The sequence below is a fragment of the Gadus macrocephalus genome, chromosome 10 (assembly GCF_031168955.1).
Source record: "Gadus macrocephalus chromosome 10, ASM3116895v1".
NCBI lineage: Eukaryota > Metazoa > Chordata > Actinopteri > Gadiformes > Gadidae > Gadus > Gadus macrocephalus.
The window spans coordinates 20,672,216-20,687,726 of NC_082391.1; the positions used below are offsets into that span (position 1 = coordinate 20,672,216).

General features: G+C 39.6%; 1 long non-coding RNA gene across 1 annotated transcript; it reads left to right on the plus strand.

Moving 5' to 3' along the window:
• Positions 1-6,410: 6,410 nt before the first annotated feature.
• On the plus strand, positions 6,411-9,367 carry LOC132466129 (uncharacterized). Its single transcript, XR_009527753.1, has 3 exons — positions 6,411-6,541; positions 6,741-6,796; positions 7,958-9,367. It is a non-coding gene; the product is annotated as an uncharacterized LOC132466129 (long non-coding RNA).
• The last annotated feature ends 6,144 nt before the right edge of the window (positions 9,368-15,511 follow it).

Below are 15,511 nucleotides of genomic sequence, written 5' to 3' on the forward strand. Positions count from 1 at the left end.
CATTGGATTGCTTCATGCGGTATCTCTCAGTTCTAGCCAATCACAGTTCAACTTTGGTATGTCAATGTGGGTCTTCAAAGTCAAAATCATTAATTTGAGTGAGTACAGCGCAAGTCCAGCACCAAAAAGTCACAATGTTAGCAAGGTTGTTTGCTATGATACTTCTAAGAGAAGCATGTAAGTAAATTCCTCTTCATATTAAGGCCTTTTTTAAGGGTTGTGATATTATGAGGTAAAGTTTGGTACGTCGGTTAATTTATGTATTCATTTACAATATTAATCGAACAATACTAAGCATAATTGTTTTTTAGACCAGATATTTGATTTGCTAATTGTACTTTATTTTTGGTGCAGATTGAGACGCAAGAGGATCCTCGTTTGATCAACGTGAAAAACGCAGAACTTGGAAATACTGTTTCTCTAGACTGTGCAGCTTTACCAGATGATAGAGAAAAGTTTTACTGGTATAAGCAATCTCTTGGATATGTTCCCCAGACAGTCGTTGCTGAAATATATGGAAAACTGAGATTCAATCCACCCTTTCATTTGAGATTCAAAGTGGGATCGGACTTTAATTTGACAATCAGAAATGTAACTAAAGAGGATGAAGGAAACTATATCTGTCAACAAGGTGTTTTGCTAGGTTGGAACAAGGGCACATTTTTATGTGCCCTTGGTAGGATATATCCCTTTGACTGATTCATTTCAATTATCCTAATCACAAAAAAATATTTTCTCTAGAAACAGTTAAGCTTTAATTTGTTTCTTAGAATGATTTGTTGTATTTAACCGTACAGACCCCAATGACCAGAGGTTTGTCTCCCAGACTGTGGTCCAACAGCCTGTGTCTGCATCAGCTCAGCTGGGAGACCCTGTGGCTCTCCAGTGCTTTATTACCTCCCAGAGGACGGACCACAGTAACCAGTGCCAAGGGGAACCCAGTGTGTACTGGTTCAGATCAGGACCATCTCACCCTGCTGCCATTTACATGAATGGAAACAGGAGTGGTGAATGTCAGAATAGTTCTGGGCCTCCGTCTGCTCCACAGAGCTGTGTCTACACTCTCCCCAAGAACCATGTAGACTCCTCTGATGCTGGGACTTACTACTGTGCCCTGGCAGCATGTGGGGAAGTTGTGTTTGGAAATGGAACCAAACTGGACATAACAGGTCGATATGTATTACTTCCAGTTTTTTTTCAAAAGTATTTAATTAAGATAAGACAGTAATATACATTGAAGTGTATCACATGTGAATATGCTCCATATATTATATTTTGCATGACCTAATGTGAATGCAATGGTACAGAATATGATTGGTTCGACAGATTCATGATGACCCATTGTTGTCTGTTTCTAGATCCCAACTGTCATCTAGTGATCTTGGTGCATCGGATTCTGTTGGCTTGCTTTCTGCTTGTGATTATAATCCTCATTCTCATCATACATTACAGGTTAGTGAGCATTGTAACACTACAGCACATTTTATGCGAGATCTCATATCATGAGCTTTTTCACAACATGCTTCCCAACCTTGTGGAAAGAAAGGTTTTAGTGTGCGATATCTTCTATTCATACTAATAGTTATTAATACATTTGGAACAGAAACATTTGAAAATTGCCGTACTTTTCTTTCCATATTTTTAATATTTTCTGAATGTTAGCCCAAATGGTGGTTATATTACTATGAAATGAAACTGACGTTTTCAAATGCTGGTATAGGACGGGGAAACCAATTCCTTGAACTATGCAGAGCTAGAGTTCTCTGGCAGAAGAACCAAAGGAGGGAAGAAGAACAGTGAAAGGACTCAGGAGAGCCTGTATTCTGCTGTGAGAGGAACCTGCCTCTGAAGTCTATCAAACAGGTCCAAATCTAGTTTGATGTCCTCAATATTGTGACCTGGATGTGAATTACGTTTCTAAAGCTGTACAAAGTATAAGCTTAAAATTAGATGAGATAAATTAGGGTAAATAGTATGAATATGAGAGCAGCTATTTTTCATAGGCATGTCGTATTAACTGCCAATTAACACTGGGGGTTATTAAAGGCTCGGGTTTGTGAGGCTGCACTGACAAGTGTGGTATATTAGTGTGGCTGTGGCGATGTTCATGATGTTTAATTCATTATTAGTTATTTTCTACTCTCAAAATGCTGTCAATAAAGGAATTTAATGAATTAATAAATATGTCTATATTGTGTATTCAAATTCAAATTCAAAGTTTTATTGGTCACATGTTTGCAAAAAAAACATTTTCCATGCAGTGAAATTAAAAAGGGGTCACCACTCATTCATTCATTGTGCAAATTACCGGAACCTGAATAAATAATAGATAATAGTAATTTAAAAACAGGCATCCCTTAATGAGATGATGCTATAGAAACGGTCATTAAAAAATAAAAAAATAGGTCTATAAATATAAAAGTGCATAGAATGTGGTGCCGGAGAGTGCGAGTCAGTCCACCGGATTTAGGCAGTCTAACTGCCTGCAGAAAGAAGCTCCTCCTCAGTCTCTCAGTCCGAGCTTTAAGGCAGCGTAGGCGTCTGCCTGACTGCAGCAGGGTGTAGAGGCCAGCATCTGGGGGAGAGGCGTCCTGCCTGGTTTTCCTGGCTCTTGCCCTCACCCTCTTGCTGTATGTATATTCCAGGGTGGGGAGGGGTAACCTAATGGGTCGCTCTGCTGAGCGCACCACCTCACCGTCTGCTGTTTACGCCATACATTCTAGACAGGATGGGTGAAAAATAAAAAATAAAAACTCGGGTTCAGACGGTGCAGTATTTCAGACGGGTTTGAAGTCTTTGAGGAGAGCAGCACTCTAAGTAGTTTTGGAAATACTGTTCTCGATGACGTATCTTCAATGTTGTTGTTGGTTTTTGGTCCATTCAAAATAACGAATTGCTTAGAGCAGGGGATCACAACCCTTTTGAAGGTGTGACAAAACCGGGGAGGTACTTTTGGCCCTGACCTGGACCAACTCAATATTTTGTGCAGTAAAATGCCTTCTCATAAAAAAGTCAAAAAGCTAGATAATTCACAGGTAAAGCAGACCTTTCATGATAAGTTTTGATATTTGTGCCCCACAACCAGACATAACAAGACAGGCCAACTGAAATTTAGATTTTGTAATACAAGTGAATACGATTTATTAAGAATATAAGAAACTTAGATAAATATATTCCCTGTGTGTTCAAGGAAACAAAAGCTAGCTTTCAACAGCACATAAGTGAAAAAAAGTCAAAAGGTATGTTTTCAGTTTTCAGATTCGATTTGAATTCAACATGAACCTCAGAGGAATCTAAGTGGATGATTCGCTTGCTAACTGGACATCTTCAGTGAGTCCAGCACTAATTCAGCATCAAAAGATGACAATCATAATTCTGAGTACAGTATGTAAGCATAGGCCTACTGTAGTAGAATGGTTTTCAAATTATTTAAACTAAATAAATTAACCTATACCATAAATTGGATAGGACCTTCATGGTTTTTCATTTTTCTTTATGTTTTAATACTAATTCAGGGCCAAGATGATCCTTAATCACTCTATTTGAAATCATGCTATTACTCTACATTATGCAGCTTTGAATGTTAATAGTAAGAATTTATACTGGTGTAAGCAATCCGTTGGATATATTCCCCAAGCATCCTCTAGTGCAATATATGGATCTATAAATATTTAACCACCCATTAAATCAGGTGTCAAACTTAGTTAGAGAAGGAACAGACTTTAACTCAACCACGAAAAATGTAAATAAAGAGCATGAAGCAAACTATTTCTGTCACGAAGGAGTTGATGAAGACAAGAATTGGAACCACTTCACATTTCAGCTGCCATTTACATGAATGGAAACAGGTGTGGAGAACTTCAGAATAGTTCTGGGCCTGCTTCTGCTCCACAGAGCTGTGTCTACACTCTCCCCAAGAACAATGTAGACTGCTCTCATATATATATATACTGACTAGATATCACATTCGGCTTCTTAGCATGCGTCTACAATGCCGCCATCTTGCGCCGGGGAAACACCCAGCTGAATGAATGAACATCGATGGGGCAGAGCACAGAGGTCCTTCCCCAATGAAAATCACTCTAAATCGCCTTCTTTTAAGGCCATCTTCAAGCGGGTTGGTTTCTGTCATAGGTCAGAGGTGTAATGAATGTAAAAAAATAATAATTTATTTTTAATACATTTTTACTAGCATTACCACAAACACAAGTTTGACCTGACCCGCTTGAAGATAGCCTTAAAATAAGGGGATTTAGAGTGATTTTGACCGGGAAAGGATTTATGTCCCATCGACGTTCATTCATTCAGGTTGGTCACCCCGCGGTAAGATGGCGGCAGCATTGAAACATACGCTCCACTGAACAGCGCAGCTCAGGCGATACCTAGTCAGTATCTATGGACTCCTGTGATGCTGGGACTTACTACTGTGCCCTGGCAGCATGTGGGGAGATGTATTACCTTGAGGACGGAATAAGAGAGAATAATGAACAGCAGACAAAGGGGGTAAAAAAAACAACATATACAGTATATAAACTGTATTTTATAGACTGTATGGACATAGTGAGAGATATGTATAGATCTCTGGTTCAGTTACTAGCTGCTTTCAGACCACAGTGCTGACACAGCCTGCACAGGATGAGACCTCAGATGCTTTGCCAGTAAAACCACAGCATTGAGGACAACATTAGATCACGAGACTAGACACTATGAAGGCAGCATCATCCGTGTCTCAGAAGCCAATCATTATTTATCGGTTATGCTGATAAACTCTTCTTTTTTACATCTTGTACTCGCACAAACATTTACACAAATATCATCACGCACACATACCAAAATATTTTATAGCCAATGAGAATTGCTCTTGCTTGGATCACATGGCCAAAATCTAGACTGCATTACTATTACCATCTTTATTGTTACTACTAAAACTGTCAGTTATTCAACCAAAAGGTAACGGGGGTTGAATTAAAGCGGAAGATTCCATCGGTATCACAAAATTTGTAAAAAATATGTGAAAAAACAACAAAAATGTGGTAGACTGAATTTCTCCTCCTCATACATTTAGGGAAACAAATGTAATAAATGCTGGCTTTCGATGTTTGTAATTTGTGATTAAAACAATGTGAATGCCATGTTTTCAGTGTTCAGTTTTGACTGAAATTAAATGTGATCTCCACTTAGTTTTCTGTGTTGCGCAGTAGCCTTGCTGCTCTCAGTGTCCTTAAGTTCCAGCCAATCACTGATGATCTAGGATAAGTAACGCCTGTGTTTTAAGGACAAATCTTTTACTTGAGTCAGTACAGCACTAGTAGAGCACCGAAACGCAACGATGTCGGCAAGAGTTCTTGCTATTACAATTCTTATTGGGTCATGTAAGTATAATTCCTCTAAAAATCGTACGTCCAAATTGTTTGACTTTGTCATTTCTGCAGTATGCTGTGTTTTTTGTTAAAAATACAAAATTGACCAGCAATTCATTTTTGCACAGTCTTAAATTGGATCAATTGTTTGTCTATTTTTGCAGCGATGATTGAGACCAACGAGGTTCCTCGTATCGTCTCTTTGAAAACAGCAATACTTGGAGATAAGGTTACTTTACATTGTGGTGCTAAAAAGGAAAATATAAATATTTTATGGTACAAGCAATCGCTTGGATGTGTTCCCCAAAAGGTCGCTTTAATGGTGGGTGAATATAGTGAAATTATCCCCCCTTTCGATTCAATTTTCACTGCAGCAAAACCAGACATGGATCTCACCATTAGATCTGTGAGTAAAGAAGATGAAGCAAACTATTTCTGCCAAGAGCATTATTCAAAGGATTGGAGTGGATTGTTTTTGTCTGTCAAAGGTAAGATATCCTGTTCTACTTGTTTTCTATGTTATCATCTGAAAGTAGCCGAAATATATAGTATTTCTCAGTTTTGATGATGATTGTATTATTTAACTGTTCAGATCCCAATGACCAGCGGTTTGTCTCCCAGACTGTGGTCCAACAGCCTGTGTCTGCATCAGCTCAGCTGGGAGACCCTGTGGCTCTCCAGTGCTCTATTACCTCCCAGAGGACGGACCACAGTAACCAGTGCCAAGGGGAACCCAGTGTGTACTGGTTCAGATCAGGACCATCTCACCCTGCTGCCATTTACATGAATGGGAACAGGACTGGTGAATGTCAGAATAGTTCTGGGCCTCCGTCTGCTCCACAGAGCTGTGTCTACACTCTCCCCAAGAACCATGTAGACTCCTCTGATGCTGGGACCTACTACTGTGCCCTGGCAGCATGTGGGGAGGTTGTGTTTGGAAATGGAAGTAAGCTGGACGTGTTTCAAAATGGAACTAACAAAACAGGTGAATATATAATATTATATATATATATATAATTCCTACTTTATGTGGGGAAGTTGTACTGACACCTTGTTGATTCCAGGACCCAACCTGGTTCTAGCAACCTTGGTGCTTGGAATACTGTTGGCTTGCTGTCTGGTTGTGATTATAATCCTCCTTCTCACCAGAAATAAAAAGCAAGTTTGTGAGCATTGCAAAGGTCTGTATCTTCTCAAGAATTGATTTTGTGGAACATTTGATTTAATAGGATGGTCTTAATTTAGGGAAAACAGTAGTTATAGTTTGGCACACATCTTAATTTCTGTTTTTATTATTAACTTTTATAATAGGGTTACATCAATTCTGCATAAACTACTTAATCTTAAAAGTGAATGTTATTCTTCCGTTCTTGTTCTCAGGAACACTGGGTGCTTCCCACTCTGTCCCACACGACTCAGTGATTCAGGAACCACAGGTACAGCTGTTTCAACATGTTGCATTCAATTGATTTTAACTTTGATGGAGTTACATAGTACTATAAATGAAGAGATCAAATTAAACGTATAGTTAATTTCCTATACATTTGTCAACTAGCAGAACTGTCGTGTTAAGTGCAGTGGAGATCAAATCGATATTACAACCAGCTAGGGCTTGCGGCTCACGTTGGATGGGTACTTCCATACTAATCCATGTTAAAAGTGACAGTATTTGACATTTTGTCCATATTTGTTTCTACTTTTAAGAAAAAAAAGGTTTGACCGAAAAACAACCCAATGAAAAATCTGTTTAAGTTCATTTCTATTGAGAAACACTAGTTTTTGAGCAGTGTTTCATGGATGTCACCTCATAGGTATCAAGAAATATAAATATGTTCTAATTACATGGATGTGCAACTTCTGGTATGATGGGGGTCTGATGGGGGTAAAAAATAATCAATCTAATTTTCTCTCTATCTAACCACCTTCCTGGATGAGTTTTTTCTATCGGGTCAAATGAACGGGTTTATTGTTGGCTTTGGTCACAAAACATTCTCGGCCCACACCCATAGGCAGAATTAAAGAGAGGACAGAAATTACAAAGCGGCCACAACAATTTTTTACTTGCTGATAACACAGGAGGGATAATAATCAGTTATCTGTAGTAGACACAATTTATTTTCTACCCCACACGGCTGCTACTGAAACGCTGTAAAAACACGGATAATTCCTGACCAAGCTGACTTTCGTCAAGCGTGCCGTAATATGCTGTGTTTTTTTTTTCTTTGAAAGTGAAAGTAAACGGTCAAATTGACCCTAACCTTCTTTTTCGAAGTCCAATCAAAATTGTTTTCTTTCAGCTGGTGAAATGTCTAACTTTGATGTGCCATGTGTGCAGTAGTGTTGTGTGAATGAAGCGCTCTGTCACCACAATAAGAGTGAGAATACAGATGGGGCAGATTGTGTGATAGGAGTAATGGATGAAAAACACAACATATTTGGGGCACAACATTATAACTAAGCACCCTTTTGCCCCGTGTGGCTGTCTAGTCCCCAGTATAGGATTAGACAGCTTTACACCCATATGACTAGAAGAAGTGGTCCTTACGGCTGTGAATCCTCTCAGATGTTTGTTAGTAATGCACAGTTTTCTGTTGTAGGACGGGAAAACTGATTCCTTGAACTACGCAGCGTTGGAGTTCTCTGGCAGGAAAACCAGAGGAAGGAAGAAGAACAGTGAAAGGACTCAGGAGAGTCTGTATTCTGCTGTGAGAGAAACCTGCCACTGAAATGCATTGACCTAGTTTGAATTCCTCAATATTGTAACGTGGATGTGCAGTATATTTCAAAAAGTGTTAAAAGTAGAAGTTTAAAATACGATGGGAGAAGCTAAGGTAAATAGTAAGATTAGGACAATGCTTGAGTAGCACTGAACTAGAACAAGAGAGATGATAGGAAGCAACACTTAAAGCGCTATTTTTCATTAGCTTGTATTAACCAGCCAAACGCCGGTGGGCTAAACCCTGGATGTTCATGAAACCGAAAATTATTTCATAATGCTTAACCTAAATAAACAAAATACGCCAGTTATTATAGCTTTAAATAGCTACCTGACTGCTGTGCTACTTATCCCCAAACATCTAAAGTTCCATTCAAGTTATTTCAGAGTAAAATAAATACAAGTGAGACAGACCTTACACACATATACATATATAGTCTGGTTATGCTTTTAAACTGTTTATTCTCTTACCAGAAGGACAATCTAGAACAGGGGTCTCAACTAAACTTACCTGGGGGCCGCCGGAGGTAGAGTTCTGGTCAGGCTGGGCCGCATCAATTATGCCACAGAAAATAGGAGCACAAGTGACCCAATCTAAGTTAATGATCGGGCTATCATTAGATCACATTGGCAATGTAATCGCTGACATCAGGGGACATTTCATAGTGGATGGTGGTAACCGGGACATTCTAGCGTCCTTTGGCTTTTGTCGGGACTCGGCAAAACCGGGATATCTGGTCATCCTATCACAAGTGATAAAAAAGCGTGGCAAGCCACTTAGCAACACACTTTGACAACAATGCGCAGACCGCACTAACACTAAACTTTGATGTCAAGTAGGGGGCCACAAAATATCATCCTGCGGGCCTCAATTGGCCCCCGGGCCGCGAGTTTGAGACCCCTGATCTAGAAGGACTAGGCTACTTTATTTTGAGATGTCCCTGGAATCCCCATGTTTCTTTCTAAATAACTAAGTAGCGTGACCATAATAATTTTATCACTTCTAGACTGAATTGAATTAATGCATTCCATAGTTACCAGTAAATATACCAATATATATTTAATTTCTTCTATATATCTTTTTTTTACTCAAAAGATTATATTCGGGGCTAATTAAATAATATCCGGGGCTTTAGCCTCGAATAAAACAGCCTAGTGTCGCCACTGGTATTAACTACCACTTAACACTGGTCATTATAAAAGGCTTGAGTTCAAGAAGCTACACAGAGCATATTCATATCTCTCCACCTGATTGTAGCTGGGGTTCATTTGGTTCTAGCCATAATGTGTGTGCCTGGCTGCCAAAGGTTTTTGTGTCGGTGTAAATGTTCATGTGTTTCATTCAAGTTATTTGCTATTCTAAAATGTTGTTAATAAAGGAATTGAATGAATTGATGAATACGATCTTCTATTCTATACCTGATGTGCGGCAGCGATGAATCTATCCACTGGTGTGTGTGCATTTCTGTGAGTTGATGCAGGAATTGGACACCAGTTGGAACAAATCCAGGTACAAAAACAGTGACTCCCTCATCTGCTTTTATCATGTCTGTATAATCACTAAAATCAGATTTCAACCGAAAATGTATTAACTATGAACTATTAATTAATACTTTTGATATGGTGATCGGAAAAAAGGGTAGCCTACTGCATGTCGGCCTACCAACGCGTATGTTCAACAATCAAATATCTCAAACTATTACAAATAAAAACTGCTGATATTGGGCAGTTGGCGATCCATTGACCTCCATTATTTTCCAACTGATTGTTTAGCAGCTTCCATTCCACATATTAAAAAGTTTAGCAAATATACAGTGTAGAAAAAATGCACCAAAAAAATACAAAACATGTTAAATTAATAAATAAAAGTCCTGTCTGAGTAAGTGCGTTGAGGGCGAAACAAATAACTGACTCTCCCTTAAGCCCAGTTCAGAGCAAAGGTTGGGGATGAAAAATGGTTTGAGACCGTTGCAGACAAAGTGTGAACTGGTTAGTTGAGAGTGTCTTATGCCGTTGTATGGCGTCAGAGATTTAGTAACTAGCCCGAGCAACGATACTTCTTTTTAAAGGGGCGATTTACAACAATGTCACAAGTGGACATTTCCCTCCGTTTATATATTGTTTCTCAGCATTTGCCAAACAGCGGAGCATTAACGTTAATTTGGATGTGCTTTTGCATCACCAGTTTCCAAATTTGATCTGAACTGGGTTTAAGCTTTACCTCCTCTGGGGAATCAGGTCATCTCCAGTCTACCAGTTGCTACGGAGAAAAAGAGAAACAGACTGGATCCCCTCTGTCTTTAAAGGTCCGATTTGATTGAAGATGGGATCTGGTATTTGAATAATTTTATTATTTCTCTTGTTTATTTGGGTGACAAAGCAGCTTCAAGAAATGGAAGCCTCTAAAAACCTATCTATCTGATCTAATGAAATGCAACAAGCATCTATGAACCCAAGTCATAATCCTTGTATTTCCAAGCGGACTTGGCCGATAAAGCCTGATTCTGAAAAAGCTAATAAAAGATACATACCTACATACTTATTTCCTTCTTGTTATTTTTTTTTCCACTATGGTGGAAACCGAGAGCATCGCCCCAAGCTGGGGCTGAGCTGAGGGGCGAGGACTGTGGCTATATGTGTCTGTTTAACACTTACAACCAGCGCTCTGAAACATCCATCGACCTGGCTCAAGGTCAACAGGACGTGCTGCTGCGGTTATTCAGTAACCAAGCATGAAATGCACACGCATTCCCTATCACTGACTGAACCTGAAAGGGGATTTTTGTGTTTGTGAAGAGAGATTTTTTTATGGGTACTGGGTGAACTAAATGATATGGCCACATGTTATGTACAATATACAATAACTGTACACTATACTATTAAATGAAATAAGACACGTTTGTAAAAACAACATGACATTGATCCAACATTGTCCCCATTGTTGACGCCTTTGTTGTGTTTCGTCCTGTTTGGCCAGGTACCTGCCAGAGGTGACGGGAGGACGAAACAGCTGATCGGTGAGCTGTCCCCCCATTCACCACACCCTCCTCCCCCACCTCAGCAGGAGCCCAGGCGTTCCCTCTCCTGCCTACCTCTGAGACCCCCTCCCTCCCCCCCCCCCCGTCACCTCTCTCCATCCTGGAGAGGGACGTCAACAGACTCTTCAAGAGGCAGAAAACCCGCAAGGCAGCTGGACCGGACTCTGTCTCCCCCTCCACCCTCAAGCACTGTGCAGATCAGCTGTCTCCAGTATTTACAGACATTTTTAACACCTCGCTGGAGACATGCCATGTACCAGCCTGTTTTAAATCCTCCACCATCATCCCCATCCCCAAAAAAACAAGGCCCATAGAACTCAAAGACTACAGACCAGTCTTTGATGGTCTCTGTTTCCCCCTTGTGGAGAAAACCGGTTATTGCATATTTGAGCACATTTGTCAAGGGTCTCATGGGATGCCGATTGCCAGTTGGTCACACCAGCCAATGCATGAAACTAGCTTAATTTTGTAGGGGAAAGCAATAATTGTACCTCACTATAATTACTATTTACCTGGTTATGCAGTACCCATATGGTTGCGTGATTCAAGCCATGAAAGGAAACTCATCTAGAGATAATAATAATAATAACAACAACAATCAAATACAGAATAATTATTCACTACTGTTGTTTGTACTGCTACGTACGCTTAGCAGTCTGTGTAATCTTGTTTATTTCGAATTTTGTGATAATTACTTATATTTAATTGTTCATGTCTTTTCTTTCTGATCGGTTTCATGATCAAAGTGTTCTTACTTCCAGAAAAAACTGTGTATGGGTTCTGAAGAGAAATCTATGCTTGTACATTATTGGCTTTGTATAGACTTAACAACAATTAAATAGAAAGTTAACATAGGCTAATGTTCCTCAATTATTCTATGCAGAATGAAAAACCAAGACAATACCTGAAGCTGTTGGTGTTAGATGTTTTCGTAATCGGACAAATAAAGGCAAAAAACAGCACAATGAGAATGTATAGATATCGGCAAGGACACTTTCTGTTAAACAGTAACTTAAGAAACCCTTATTTGTGAGGGGGAGATAAAGAGTTTATGTGGAGCATTGAGCTTTTTCTGTAATGGTGAGCAACTTTGATATAATGTTAGAAATAAATCTGTTTTTATAACACCTGACTTATGAAGGATTTTTTCATGTAATTCTGAAGGCTCCTGCTAAAAGTTATGAGGATGTCATTATTATCGTATGACATGACTTTACATTACATGAGAACCAGTCTGAAAATCAAAATGGCACAGTAACCCGAGATGCTTGTGACAATCAGACTTTAACTGTGTTTGTGGCCTCTACATTGTATAAGGTCTATAGTCTTTCAGATCAGTGTCTTTCAACTGGTGGGTTGCGACCCAAAAGTGGGTCGCAGACTTGATCTGAATGGGTCGCGGAATGTGTGGCGCAATTTAATGACCATGGTAACATGTGGGTCCCAAGGCCAGACCAGTTGAGAACCACTGCTTCAGATTCCACTCTGTAGCCTGCCGTCAGTCCTCTCTTGACATTCCATTATGGTGAATGATTAGCACAACCTTTTGTATTAAAATGAGCTTTGGAGCTTCATTCAAGAAAATATGAGGAAATGTTGGCCAGTGTCTTCATATTTGTTCTGAGAAGGTGGCTCATGTTGTTTTTTATATAAATGATCTTGGATACTCTTCAATGGGTAAACACCACGTAATGTAATTCCTCCTGAAGCAGCAGTTCTTTAAAATGAGGTTTGTCAGTAGCACTTGCTGCACGTCAAGAGCGAGTTGCTATTTGTTTGTAATGTGCGGGGACTGAAGTGGTGTCGTTTATTCGCAAAATTGAAAGCCACGGTAAAAAACGTTATGGCAGTGCCGGGAAATTGAAAGACAAAAAGATATCGTGTCTAGCCGATGCATTTAAATCTCAGTAATTAACTCACTTGTTCTCTAGCTAGTACATCTGCGCCAGCTAACGTTAGCAGTAGTAATGTCCCTGCAAAAGCACTAGGTGGCGCCAGAGTTGTGTCTTATGACTGAATGAACTCAAAACCAAATTATTTTAATAGGCCATTTATTAAAAAAAAGAAAATAAATCTCATTTTGATGAACTTAATGGAATTTGAATTGTAATAAATTCGATTTTACTGATTTTTAGGTAATATTCTCCTTCTGTGAGGATGTATGCATTCTGCTGTACAGGCACAAGCAGTGGGCTTAACTCACCAATGCTCTCCATGCACCCTCCTTCGAGATATTCAGAGTTTCCAACTACAAACCTATTTTAATTGATTTCTTTGGTCTCGAGGGAGAGGCACCTCAGACCCTAATTTCCTCTCTCTGTTCTGTGAATGATATCCAATCAATTATAGGCAATAAAATGTGTTCATGGAAAGTCAGCAACGTTTAAATAGCATGAACACCACCTCTTCCCTGCAAGGTGGGCCATTTGATCATGCATGAGTGAAATGCATATGAATGAAATATATACCAATAAATGTGATATTTGTAGATACTGTGGAGACACAAAGCAAGTGCAAAACCAGGTTAAGAATGCACATGCGCGCGCACACAGAGACACACACACACACACACACACACACACACACACACACACTAGACATCCATCTTTACTAGACTTGCTTCTCATAACCAACCAATCCCCTCTATTGACTTATGGAAAGTTTTGCTTTGTGGCTAGAGTGTGATGTGCTCAGTCTACTTTTAAACCAAACTTTCCACTAAGGTTTCAAGAGCGTGAGAGGTGGTAATGACGTGCAGACAACATACTTCCCAGGTACGCAAAAGTTTCTACATGCAGCAAAGCAAGATATATTTACACATTTGCATACAATTTTGTTCTATCACTTCATATTCTGCCTATTTACATTTTATTGTTTCTGTTATTCTTAGCCAAATTCTGGAGCTATAAGCTGTTAACCATAGTTGTATATCTTGAGATGCTTTTCTAGGCCCATGTACATCCACCAAGAAACTGAACATATATTTAATACTGGAAAATTGTGTTTTGAAATAAATTGTCCCGAGAAAATGCACCAGCTTCATCATGAAAAAGTCACTAAAGACCATCGGTGTGGATGAGGACTACGCTCTAAAGGACTTTGCCATCACCAAGCTGAGCCATCACAGAACAGTTGCTGAAAAAACTACCCTCATCTCATGTCCCCGGTGGAACCACTCAGAGGTTACCACCAGCCATGCCTTGAACTCCACGGGGCTGACACGAAAGCCTTGACAGGAGCCTCCTCCAATGGGCTGTAACAACATGAAACAGCATCCCCCTGCTGTTGTTGGAGACGTCACATCAAGTAGAGTACGTGCCTCAAGAAGAGAAGAGACTGAACAAACCCCTCCTCAGCATGGGACGCAATCTAAAGCTTAAGGACTTCAAACATACACAAAACAGTATTCTATACATCTCTAAGTTGCTACAGATCAGTTTGGCTCCCTGATTAATGTTTGTTCATGAAGCTTGTATCTTCAAAACCACACAAGAATACATGTTTTTAAAGGGGGTGGGGCAAGTAGTGGCTTCAGATTCTACAGCCTTGTCATTACCACCACTTGTTACAAAGTGAGATCACTGAAGTACAAATATAATCCTGGCCAATTCAGATCAGGATTCAGCGAACCAATGCATGTTTAATTTAGTCTGTATCGACTTAATAGTCATTATTCTAAAACACTGACAATCTACACTAGATGATGAGATGACCGATTTCAGTGATCTTGGTCTTTAAATCAGAACTTATGCATGCTGAACATTTTGGGCTATCACACTGTTATTTTAAACTACAACTTTTCTTCATTTATACTAGTGGTAGTAGTAGTAGAAGTACTATTATATCTATATATAAGCAAATGCAAATATGTTTCAACACGTTTCTCTGTTCTGCAAGTCAAATATCAGGTTCAAAGGAAATATATGTCCATTTCATGGTTGGTTTCTGCAGCACCTCAGCAACACATCCTGTTGATACCTACAAGCAGGTTATGGTTAAGAGTTTTGGCGGTGTGTCGAAGAAAAAGGCATGACCAGCCACAGCCCTCGCCTCTCAGCTCAACCGCTGCTTAGGGCTTCGCTCTCTGTTTTGTTTCCAACACAAAGGAAAGGAAGTCACACTAGATGCTTCGGGCTTGTTGCATGAACTGCAAATCTACACCGGCGGTTATAAAACATGCAGCCTGAAACAAACAGATGCATCGTCAACAAGGTGGGCTCAAGAGGGGGTCTGGTGATATAGCCTTAGACATGTAAAACACAAGGACATGATTTACTGCAATTACATAGGTTTACTAAGGCACACTAAAGGTTTATCAATTTTTTTATCTCACATTGTTACCAGAATCTGCACAGACATCTGTTTGGGCAAGGAGTAGGAGATTGTGAGCTGAAAGC